The sequence below is a fragment of the Rhinolophus hipposideros genome (assembly GCF_964194185.1).
Source record: "Rhinolophus hipposideros genome assembly, chromosome: 4".
NCBI lineage: Eukaryota > Metazoa > Chordata > Mammalia > Chiroptera > Rhinolophidae > Rhinolophus > Rhinolophus hipposideros.
In genome coordinates this window covers 81757453-81769810 of record NC_138050.1, presented here as the reverse complement: position 1 = coordinate 81769810, position 12358 = coordinate 81757453, and the positions used below count along the sequence as shown (strand labels likewise).

The 12358-nt window shown below is 39.0% G+C and overlaps 1 protein-coding gene across 1 annotated transcript in view; it reads right to left on the bottom strand.

The window, feature by feature from the left end:
- KLF12 (KLF transcription factor 12) overlaps positions 1 to 12358 on the bottom strand; it is a 566208-nt gene that overhangs the window by 503137 nt on the left and 50713 nt on the right. The window contains exon 2 of the mRNA XM_081045624.1: positions 4236 to 4295. The gene's annotated coding sequence lies outside the window, so the exon portion shown is untranslated. The remainder of the gene's footprint in view (positions 1 to 4235; positions 4296 to 12358) is intronic.

Sequence of the window (12358 nt, the reverse complement as noted above, 5' to 3'; positions counted from 1 at the left end):
CACTAACTATTGCCTATGTCTATAAATTTTTGTTTCTTCATTTGTTTGCCTTGTTCCTTTGTTATTTTCAGTTTTATATACCACATATCAGTGAAATCATATGGTTCTCAACTTTTTCTGTCTGACTTATTTCTCTTAGCATAATAATCTGAACATCTACCCATGTCGTTGCAAATGGCATTATTTCATCTTTTCTTATGGCAGAATAGTATTCCATTGTGTATATATACCACATCTTCTTTAGCCAATCATAATCCTAGCCTTTTCATTCTAGAATAGAAAATATCAGCAAAAAACAGATAACTCATGGAAATTTATGGCTTATTCTGATAACAAAATATAGTTTCATAGTTAGGAAAATAACTGCTGTGTTATTTTGGGAAATAACAAGTTCCCAATTACTTTTGGAAAAGGAACGAATAAAAATATAGTCTAATCAAATGTGATCAGGGCTGATCTATCAGGATAATAAAGCTAATCTTTAAAAAAGTATGTTCTTTTTTTAGTTTTTCTTTCTGGTAGGAGGAAATTTAGTCAGTTTTATTGGACCTTAGACAGAATCAAAGATCAGTATGTTGAAGTTAATCAGTAACTTGAAATGCCTTTTTTCATGTGTTTGGAAGAAAGAAAAGGAGACAGATTGTTGTGGAAGTATAAGATGTTTTTTCTGCAAAATACTTGTATCTCTACCAATTTTAAATGTCAGTTTCCTTCTCCCTAAGTTTATTTTACCTGTCTACTTGGATGAGATTCGTAACTATCCATGTCTGAGGAATATTATCTTTCTCTCATACATTTTGCTGTACAGCATTCTGTCATACTTTACACTCTGCATGTTGAAAATTCTGAAATTATATTAAATAGCAGAAAAAATTTAAGACTTAACTTGAAAAAGAGTCACAAATTGGACTGGAATGAAAAAAATATATTTTAGAAAGCCAAACCAGTAAAATTTGGACATGGTATGTTCTAAAATAATGGGTTACATTTTTTAAATCCTTGAAACAATATTTATGTATCATTTTCTCAGAAAGTATTACATATAGATACAATTTAAGAATAGGATGGTATTTTGGAGGTCATTTAGACCAGCGGTATTACTTCATGGATAAGGGAATATTAAGCTTAGAAATGTTGAGTACCCTTTCACGCAGAAATCAGGAGCAGAGCTTAAATGAGAACTTAACTTGTCAGATTCCAGGTCTATGTCTCTTTTTACTCATATCGTGGTATCAACAGTGTTTAATTCAAAACAAGGCTATATATTATGACAGTATGATTTGACTTAAATGGAAACAACAGGACAGAGTATTTGGAATCTAAACTGTCCTTCCAAATCCAGACACTTAATGACTAAAACACAAGTTTATTTGTGTTCCTTAGTTTATCCTTTTCAATGTAAACATTATATTTTTGTGATTTATCAATTTTCATGGCCTTCTTTAAGTTGGCCAACCCCCCCCCCAAAAAAAATGAAGAAAACCAAACACTGGTGCTCCACATTTTGTGAATAATTTTAATATCATTTGAATTTCCATTATCAAGTATCAAGAATCCTCTGTACATAAAGCCATTCAAAGTTAAATATAGTGGATCCTTATGTTCTGGAAATCACATGCTAAAAGTGTAATAATGCAAAGCATCTTAATAAATAATACAAATAAACCCCTTCAGACTTGCTAGTTGGGATGGCATTATGTATTGGGCAAAATAAAGTTGCCATACTCCTGGATTTCTGATTCTTGGAGCTCACCATTAAAGTTACATTATCCTTGTGTAAAATTATAAGGGGGATAGCCTTTAGGAACACAAGCTTTGAACCAAGATAAAAATATATAATAAATAATATGTTCCTAAGCAGTTTTCTGAAGTATACATGTTTGAAGTGTGAAATCCTGGCCCCCCAAAAAGTCCTCTGAGTTTGGATTCATTATTCATGGTGTTAAATAGTCAGGGTTCAGAGGTCCAACCTGCGCTTGGCAAAAATTCTCTGTTTTCCTGAACCCCATGATGTGCACAGCTGCTTGTGAAAGGAAAGAAGTACTGGTGAAGGTGATGCATGGCAACATTTTTATTCCTGTCAGACTTGAAAGGGTGAGAATTTGGAAGAGGTCAGAGCCTACAATAATAGTCTTCATTAAAGAAAATGATTCACTCCTAATACTTGGAAAGTCATTTAAAATAATTTCATCTTTTAGATTCCAAACTTAACAGGTAACTGTTACTTGGCAAATGTTTTCATAGGCCCCTGAGAGCAGCCTGGAAGCCACTACCAACCAGTAGCTGAACCTGAGTAAGTTACGAGAATTGATTTAGAAGGCTGGAGACCATAGCTGAGCCAAATGCAATTCCATTTCTTATAAAATTCTTTTAGTCCTGTCTCCCTACTGTTCCCAATATTGTGTTTCCAACTAATCCCAACTCTTTACCGTCTAAAAAGAGGTGTACCTCCATGGCTCTTCAAAGCATAATGGAAACGGAGAGGGAGACGACTCCTAGCTTTGTCACTTAGTGACTGTGTAAAGATGCTGGTAGATGAATATGTTATTTAATTTCTCCGCGCCATACTCTTGTCACCTTTTGAATGAGATGATTAGATCTATATTTTAGGTTTTTGTGGTGAGGATTAAGTGCGGCAGAAATAGAGTAGGGACTCAAGAAAAGGATAATAAGTATAATTATACACACTTCACCTCCTTCTCAACTACTGGTAAAGACTCTGTTCAACGGCTAGGATTCTTTTACTTTAGTTCAGGCCTCTTCAGTTCCACTATGTTTATCATAGTCCTTCAGCCAAATGGATAGCAGCTGGTTTGGGATGAAAGTCAGTATTGGTGAAAACAGAAGATTTTCTGCCCGCCATACCTGGGATGAGTTATATTTTGAGGCACCCGGCCCCCAGTTCTAAACTCATGGGCATTCATGCCTTTCAGGCCTTTATCCAAAAGCAAGCCTCTCTAAACCTGGTGCTTTCCCCCTGCCTAGTCTTCCTCCTCCTATTGACTTCCTTCCCAAATCTTCCCAATATGCTCTATGGAATTTTCATTCTCTTTTCAGTAATCCTCTCTCAGTCACCTTGCTTTGATTGAATTTCATCTCTGCCACAAAGATACCAATTTTCTTTTTGCCATGCTAAATTCAAAACTCAGTTATCAGTCCCCATTTCAGTTGAATTCTTTCTACTTCCACTGTTACCACCCTTGTCCAAAGCACCATGATTGTTTTTGCCTGAAATGATACAGTGGTTTACAAACCAGATATCTCTGCTTCTACATTTACCTCCCTGTCATGCATTCTCAACATAGCAGCCAGAGTTATCCTTATAAACCCAAATCTGCTCATGCCACTTTGCTACTACGTCAGGGCAGGGACCATGTCACTTTATCTGTAAATCTTTAGTGCTTATCATTGGAACTTAGCAGACATTCAATAAATATTTTGCTGAGCAGTTAAAAATTAAGAGGCAAGAGGAGGAAGAAATATGCCACTCATTCGCCACATACTCTCTTAATCTCTTGAATATCTGTAACAATGCCTTATTTTGTTCTTAATGTCACATCATTTTACTTGATAAACAAATTATCATCTAGAGAGGTAGGGCAGATGTGTATACTGACATCCAAAATGGTTAAGGGATGTGCCCAAGGTCACAATGGCAGTGAGATTGGGAGCTTGGACTTGAACTCAAGCTGTTTCTCCAAACGGCAGGCTCTTTCTACATGCCGTATCTCGCATACAAGTTTTGAAGTCTCCAGCTTGTCTATCCCAAGGTGTGGTTTGGAAATATCTCCTGGGATGGTCAAGATTTGACATTACAGGACATTGTAAGGTGGACATGGAAGCTTGACAGCCAGATTGGATCCTCCTAAATAAGAGGTTCTTTCCTGCATACCACCTTCAGAGAACATCACTCAATATAGAATGTTAGGAACAGGAATTCACATTATATGCTCGCAGGTAGTCTCAACCAAAATTTTAAATCTGTGATTGAAGATGGTTTGCTGTCTAGGAAATCTGATTTTGTTATTGGTTTTCATTATTACATTAGGTCTGTATACTCTGGAGAAAAATTGGCAAAAAGCATGTAACCTATTAAAATCAGATATTCGAAAGCAATTTAATTTTTTGTCTTAATTGATAATACAAAGTATTGAAGTTAAAATTCTAGAAGCTGTGTTTACTAGATAAATTCACAGTGCAACAAGACCTGAGAATAACAAACTAACTTACTTTACCTTGTAAATAATTATCTTCCTTCAGATCAGTGCTACCACTGGAAAAGGTTGTGTGGCAATCTGGAAAGGAGGAGGGAGTCAGAGTTAATTTCATTCTAAGCTTCCTAAAGAATGGGTTATTAAACAACAGAAACAACAGTGAAAACAGCAACAACAAAACTCTGCCTTTCCAAAGTATATGGAAGAATTAGATGATATTGACATACATTTTTGAACAGCTTTTCGTTTTTTTAAATTGACAATCGTGGTCAAGTAGATTTTCATGATTCTTTGTAACTGACCGTCATACACCCAGACTCTGTTATGCCAAACTGTTTGATGGCAGTTTCAGTTTTTGCCATATAAAATTGACCTTGCTACTTCACTCCTTCAAGTATGTTTGTCCTATTGCTTGAACTGGACTATGATAAGAAACTGTTTGGTTCATGTTATGCCTTAGTACTAATTCAAGCTCCCACATCTCTAAATAATTTTCTGAATCTAACAGATGCTCAATAAATATTTTTTGAGTTTACTTTACATTCTAAGAAGAATATTCTGTATAGGTCTGAGGGTTTTTAACTTCTGATAATGGAACTTACATAAAGTATTTTTACATAGTTTCTTAAAAGGGTTTTTAAAGTGATCAATGGTATGATGTCAGAACTTTTAAAAATGTATTAAATTTATTGGGGTGACATTGGTTAGTGAAATTACATACGTTTCAAGGGTACATTTCTATAATACATCATTGTTATGCAAGGTATCAGGCAGGGTCTCAGCTCCAGCTCCCCACATAAGAATGCAGGACATGGTGAGGCCAAAAAGAAACACCCACGGAGCCATAGGTAGGGGAGCCATACCAGTATACTCTCCCTGGCGGCTGCGTTGGAGGCACAGGAAGCAGGAGCCACAGAATCCGCAATCCACACTCCGCCACACTCCACCCTTTCTAGCCCCCGTTTTGCTGCTAGCGTATAGTCTCGGCTACTATATTAGTGGCCAATGGCTCACTGGTTACAGCTGATGGCCAACTAGCCACAGCTGATGGCCATCCAATCACAGTTGATGGCCATTTACTACCTGAGCCAGCACCTTTCCATGTGAGGCTGAGAGCCTGGAAACTGCACTCCTGGCTCTGTCCCCATAATCATCTATGTATTACATTGTGTGTTCACCACCCAGAGTCAGTTCTCCTTCCATCACCATGTATTTGATCCCTTTTACCCTCGTTTACCACCCCACTCCCTCTTACCCTCTGGTAGCCACTAAACTATTGTCTATGTCTATAATTTATTGTTTGTTTGGTTCATTTGTTGCTTTCAGTTTTATATTCCACATACGAGTGAAGTCATATAGTTCTCAACTTTTTCTGTCTGACTTATTTTGCTTAGCATGATAAACTACTTATACTATACTTATAACTATAGGTTAGCATGTTGTTGCAAATGGCATTATTTCATCTTTTCTTATGGCCAAGTAATATTGCAATATATATATATATATATATATATATATATATATATATATATATTATATATATATCACATCTTATTTATCCAATCATCTATTGAAGGACACTCTAATAGTTTCCATGTCTTGGCCACTCTGAATAATGCTGCAATGAACATCAGCGTACATATATCTTTACAGATAAATGTTTTCAGATTTTTTTTGGTAGATACCCAGAAGAGGGATTGCTGGGTCGTATGGTAATTCGATTCTTAATTTTTTGAGGAAACTCCATAGTGTTTTCCATAGTGGCTGCACCAATTTACATTCCCACTGACAGTGTATGAGGGTTCCTCTTTCTCCACAGCCTCTCCAACAGTTGTTATTACTTGTCTTGTAGATAGCCACTTTAACAGATGTCAGGTGGTATCTCATTGTTGTTTTAATTTGTATTTCCCTAATATCTAGTGAAGTTGACCATTTTTAAAAATATGTCTGTTGGCCATTTGTCTTCTTCGGAGAAGTGTATGTTTAGGAACTCTGCCCATTTTTAAATTGGATTGTTTGTTTGTTTTGTTGTTGAGTTTTATGAGTTCTTTATATATTTTGGATATTAGCCCCTTATTGGAGGTGTTATTTATCAATATCTTCTCCTATTTGGTCAGTTACCTCTTTGTTTTGTGGATATTTCTTTTTCTGTGCAGAAGTTTTTAGTTTAATATAGTCCCACTTATTTATTTTTGCTTCTACTTCCCTTGCCTTTGAGGTCAAATTTATGAAATCTTCTCCTAAGTCAAGGTATAGCAGAACTTTTTATTTGTTCTATTTAAGGTAGTTGACAAAGATTGCAATAGAATCACATTTTTACTTTCTAGGAGCACATCTAAATGACAAAGCACATAGTCTCATCAAGGTCATTGTCAAAGATAATGGGGCTTGTCACGCGGGGGACCCTGCTCACTGCGCCATTTGTCGTGCAGGGTCTCAACTCCCACTTCCCGCCCAAGAACGCAGGACACGGTAAGGCCAAAAAGGAACACCCACGGAGCCATAGATAGGGGAGTCAAACCAATATATTCTCGCTGGCGGCTGGGCTGGAGACACAGGAAGCAGGATCTACATAATCTGCCTAACAGCAGTCGGCGCTTGCCAGCCACCATCTTCTTGCTAGCCCCCATTCCTTTTTTGCTAGCGTAGCCACAGCCGTTATATTAGTGGCCAATGGCCTACGGGTTACAGCTGACGGCCAACTAGCCACAGCTGCTGGCATCTGATCACAGTTGATGGCCATTTACTACCCGAGCCAGCACCTTTCTATGTGAGGCCGAGAGCCTGGAAACTGTTTTTTGGGGTTTTGTCCCCACACTCCACCCCTACAGGGTCTCGCCTCACAATCTACGCGACAAGCGTCTTCTGCGAGGGGCCCCTGTGCGAGGAGCCTGGAGGTGAATGCAATATCCCGGACACAGCCAGGCTCTCTGAGCACAGCCAGGGTTTCTCAGGGTACCACCAGTACTTCTGGGCACAGCCAGACATCCTGGGCTTCTTAGGGTACCACCTGTCTCCCCGGGCACAGCCAGGGTTTCTCAGGGCACCACCACAGTACTTCTGGGCACAGCCAGACTTCCTGGGCTTCTTAGGGTACCACCTGTCTCCCCGGCACAGCCAGAGTTTCTCAGGGCACTGCCACTCTCTCTGGACACAGCCAGACTTCCTGGACACAGCCAGGGCCTCTCAGGGCACTGCCACTCTCTCTGGACACAGCCAGACTTCCTGGACACAGCCAGGGCTCACAGGGCACTGCCACTCTCTCTGGGCACAGCCAGACTTCCTGGACACAGCCAGGGCCTCAGGGCACTGCCACTCTCTCTGGGCCTCTCGGGGTACTGTGCTGGAACAACAGCGGCTCACATCAAGGTGCTTACATATTATCAATGGCGGCCAGTCAAGACACAAAAGCAAACATTCTCGCCAGTCCCACTACATGGTGGTATGTTCCCAAACAGTCAAGCGTCCAATAAATTAGGGATGGAAGGCAATTCCCCATAGTCCATAGTCATTCGCCAGGGCTGTCCTGGGGGTGAGGGATGACCTTGACCTCACCCTCATCTCCCATGGAGGACTCAGCAAGCGTTTCCTCCTGGGACTAAAAGTCCTGCATCCGGGCTGCCTCAGCAAGCAGTTCCCAGCCCACAGGGCGGCAACAACCTTCGCTTTCTCCGCTTTCTCTGGCCTCTGCTGGTTGGGGAACCATCCACGTCTTCCCACCCCTCCACGGGAATCGAGCTCTCCGGCAGCTGCTCCTCCTGGTCTTCCTCAGACTGAGCTTTCATACGCACAAACTGCTCCACTGCCCTTCGGAAAGCTTTGGCCAGCACCGTATCCTGCCGACTACGCCATGTGTCACGCGGGGAACCCTGCTCACTGCGCCATTTGTCGTGCAGGGTCTCAACTCCCACTTCCCGCCCAAGAACGCAGGACACGGTAAGGCCAAAAAGGAACACCCACGGAGCCATAGATAGGGGAGTCAAACCAATATATTCTCGCTGGCGGCTGGGCTGGAGACACAGGAAGCAGGATCTACATAATCTGCCTAACAGCAGTCCGTGCTTGCCAGCCACCATCTTCTTGCTAGCCCCCATTCCTTTTTTGCTAGCGTAGCCACAGCCGTTATATTAGTGGCCAATGGCCTACGGGTTACAGCTGACGGCCAACTAGCCACAGCTGCTGGCATCTGATCACAGTTGATGGCCATTTACTACCCGAGCCAGCACCTTTCTATGTGAGGCCGAGAGCCTGGAAACTGTTTTTTGGGGTTTTGTCCCCACAGGGCTCCTCTGCTTAGCATTAAGCTTTAATTCCCCAGTTCTTGTCTGTACCACTGTGAATCAACCCTGCTTATAGACAAGGGATCGTTTCTTAAAACAGATGAGCAAATCACATGCTCACACTCTGATGAAGCTACTCTTTTGGTATTCACAAGTCTTATGTCAATATCTACAGCTATCAGTGAGAAAAGACCTTCTTGCACAAGACACTGCAGCTCGTTCAGAGATCCTCTGATTACTCTGATCTTGTGGTCTGGCAACAAAAGAAATACTTAGGTATAAATCTAACAAAATATGTACAAGATCTATATGAGGTAAACGAAAAAACTCTGATGAAAGTAACAATATTAGCTCATGTATTGTAATCAATGTACCACACGAAATCAAGATGTTTATAATGGGGAAAGTAGGGTGGTGAGGTGGTGAGGGGGCATATGAGAACTCTCTATATGTTTTATTCGACTTTTTTCAGCAGACCTAAAACTGTTTTTAAGAAGTCTATTAAAAATAAGTGCCATCCAAGGAATATATACATATGTAAAAATGCTGCTATATTAAACATAACCCATAGATAAAAATGCATCCCAATAAACAGTTCAGGATACTGAGGTGATTTTCTGAGATGCAGCAAAACACAATGGGTAAGATTCAAGTTTTAAAATCATAAAGATCTGCTTTTAAACTTGACCTCTGCAAATTACAAAAGTTATGTGAATATGAGCAGTTGGCTTTACTTTTACCTGAACCTTATTTTCATCATCTATAAAACATGGATAAGAATAACTACCTCATTTAAATGAGGTTTTATTGGAAAATCACATAAAATGCTACATAGCACATTATAAATGTCCAATAACCAACTGTATCCAATCCTTAATGTATGAAACTCCATTTAAAAGTTGTCTAAATTTTAAAAGCTAATTATGCCCAAAATAAGAAGGTTATTTGAGGAAAGTAAAAGTCATTATGCAAAAAAAAAAATAATGAAAAGAAATTCATTTGTTTGGCTATACGTACAGATTTATTCACCTAAACTTTATAGGTTTTGTCAGTCATTCATAATTCTGAAAGTGCTTCAGAGATATTTTCCCCAAATCTCTTTGCCCTGCTCAAATCTATTTGCCCATCCTGTTTTTAAGGATGAAATTGTGACATACTATAGTCCAGATGCAAGAAGCCAGAATGGATTCAATGACCATTTCTACTCTAATTTTAATGAGACAGTTACTGGTGGTGTTCACTGAACTTATGTAGGCAGATGCATCTCAGAGCTTTGAGGGCCACAGAGCATATTTTAACCCTGCTCACTGCAACAAAAATTGGGCTTTCATTCCTTTTGTTTTGATATTTGCTATAAATCACAGAAGCATAACATTCACATTAAAAAGTGCATATGGCTATTTGCAATAGGTGCTGGTAAGGAAAACCAGAAAATACTGTTTATAATATAACACATGTAAAGAGTTTATCTCAGTTATTCTGTCTAGCAAGTATTCAATAAATTTATAGTGGTTATAGTTCATTTTCTTCCTTTTCCTATGTTCATTTTAAAAGTTTACTTGCTATGACTTAGATTTATGACTTGAAATGATGTAATATCTTGGTTGCTTCAATTACAAAAGATAGAGGAGAAATAGGAGAAAATAGTTAGAAAACATCTTTGACTAAAATGCATACATTTGTTATCATGAATCTTGCTTCTTTTCTCTATACACATTTACATGAAGTAGTAGAGGAAAATGAGATAAGATCTTGATCTATTAATAGTAAGTTTTCCATTTCCGTTTGCTTTTTATAATTAAAAATGTTATTCTTTTTATGGGAAGTATTTCTCTCTTATGTAGCAGGTAAGGCATATCCATGAAAGTAGAGAAAATATCAGGCAAACTTATCTTCATCTCCTTCAATATTATTATCCTTGCATTTTATATTAAATAAAAATTCATTAATAGCATGTACTAAAGGATCTTAATAGAGGTTTAGTAGTGAAATTTGGATGTTTTATACATTCACTTTGATTATCAGCTACCAAATCTCTAAAGTAGGAATATTAAAAAACTCTTCTGCCCACTTCAAAGAATGTTATTGGAAAATTAAATTTAAAAACTTAAAATTGAACATTTGCATAATTATTTCTTAATTTTGTCTAAAATATAAAATGTTTGCTAATCACATTACTACTTAAAGGAAATACATATCAGTTGAATAGATTTTAATCTTGTAAAATAGGCATTTAGTTTGAAATGCGTCCTTGTACTTTCTTTGACATATGTGTGTACATATGAGATATAAGAAAGTAGTGAGGCTGGTTTCTTTATGAGTTTTAATTCTTTAGTGCACTCATCCAATAACTAATATTTTTAATATGTGCCAGGACTGGTGTTTTGGTATACAAAGGGAGTGAAGGTGAGGTCTGATTTTCAAAGAGTTCAAGTTTAGAGTGAGAAATGAACATGCAGAAACATAATTACATTACAGAGAGGTGAGGCCATCAGGGTTGTGTGTATACAGAACTTCTGGCCACACAGAGATGCAGGCCCCTGATACAAATGCATTACATGACAATGGCGTGATTTAAGGAAGTATCTTTTGACCTGTGTTTTGAAATACAGTTAAGGGTTCCACTGTGGGAATAGGGTCTCGGGTGCTAAGAGCATCCTAATCAATGGGAACAGAATCTTCATGTAATCCTAAAGAGGCCTGAAACTAGTATACCAAGTTCCTTGCAATCTGTCTCATTGGTTTTAATTTATATACTGGTGTTAGAAAAACTGAACATTCTCTCACTACTATGGTATCTGAAACATCTACTACAGGATGTTTACCAAATGAATCATTATCACGGTTCCTGTTGTGGTTAAGTCTTTTGTTTTTAACCTCACACCCCTAGAGTGAAAAGTGTCACTTATATTCCCACGGGCCACCTCTTCAGTGATTGCTAATAATTTTATCTTTCATTTGGACCATTATCCAGAGTCTCTACTGCAATCTTTGAGCCATACACCGGAGGTATCATGACGTGGCATAGAGCTTTTATTTCTAAAAGAATATCCTACCATTTCTCTGCTTTAAACATTCAGGGGTTCCCCATTGCCTGCCAGATTGAGTCTTACTGTAGGAAACAATGAAGTGAAGACACAAGCTGATCTCAATTATTCTTTCCGATCTTTTCCCAAACTCATTTCTTTCTACTTCTAACCAGGTCACAAGTTACTCATTGTTCCCCATATTCTGTGCCCTTGTCGAACTCATGGCTTTGTGTACAAAACAACACAGCATATAGAGATAAAGGTAACTTGCTACAGTTGGAGTCCTGGGTGAGAGGGGAGCAGGAGAAGAAGCTGAGGCCATCGAGGTAACAGGTGTGGGCCAGATGAACATACTTCAACAACAGCCTTAGAACCCAGCTTGTGATGTCAGAAGACATAGCCAACAATGTTAAACCTACTTCTCTTATAAGTGGATGGCATCCTGCTGTAAATGGGTGCCAACTGTGTACTTTTTAAGGTGGGCCACCTATTCTAGGGATTGGACATGTTCCACTTGGGAGTTCCAGGATGGAGTAGAAATAGCACGTTCTTGAATTCAGAGTGTCGGCAGGTGGTTGGGGCACCCCTGGAGGAGCACCCATTTTCTCTACTACTTTTCTGTCATCTGCAAAAGAGAAGTTGAAGCATTTCGGTTGCTGCCCAGGTTGATTCCTTAAGCATAAAAAGCGGTGGGCTCCATTCTTTGCTATCATTCTCTAAGTAAAGATTAGGTTGAAAAGCCAGCATGTGCCTTTTTTAAAACACAGGGGAACCACTCTCTAGGCTTTTGAGAAAACTGAAAGTGGCCACTTGCCACAGATTTGTGTAGCTTTCT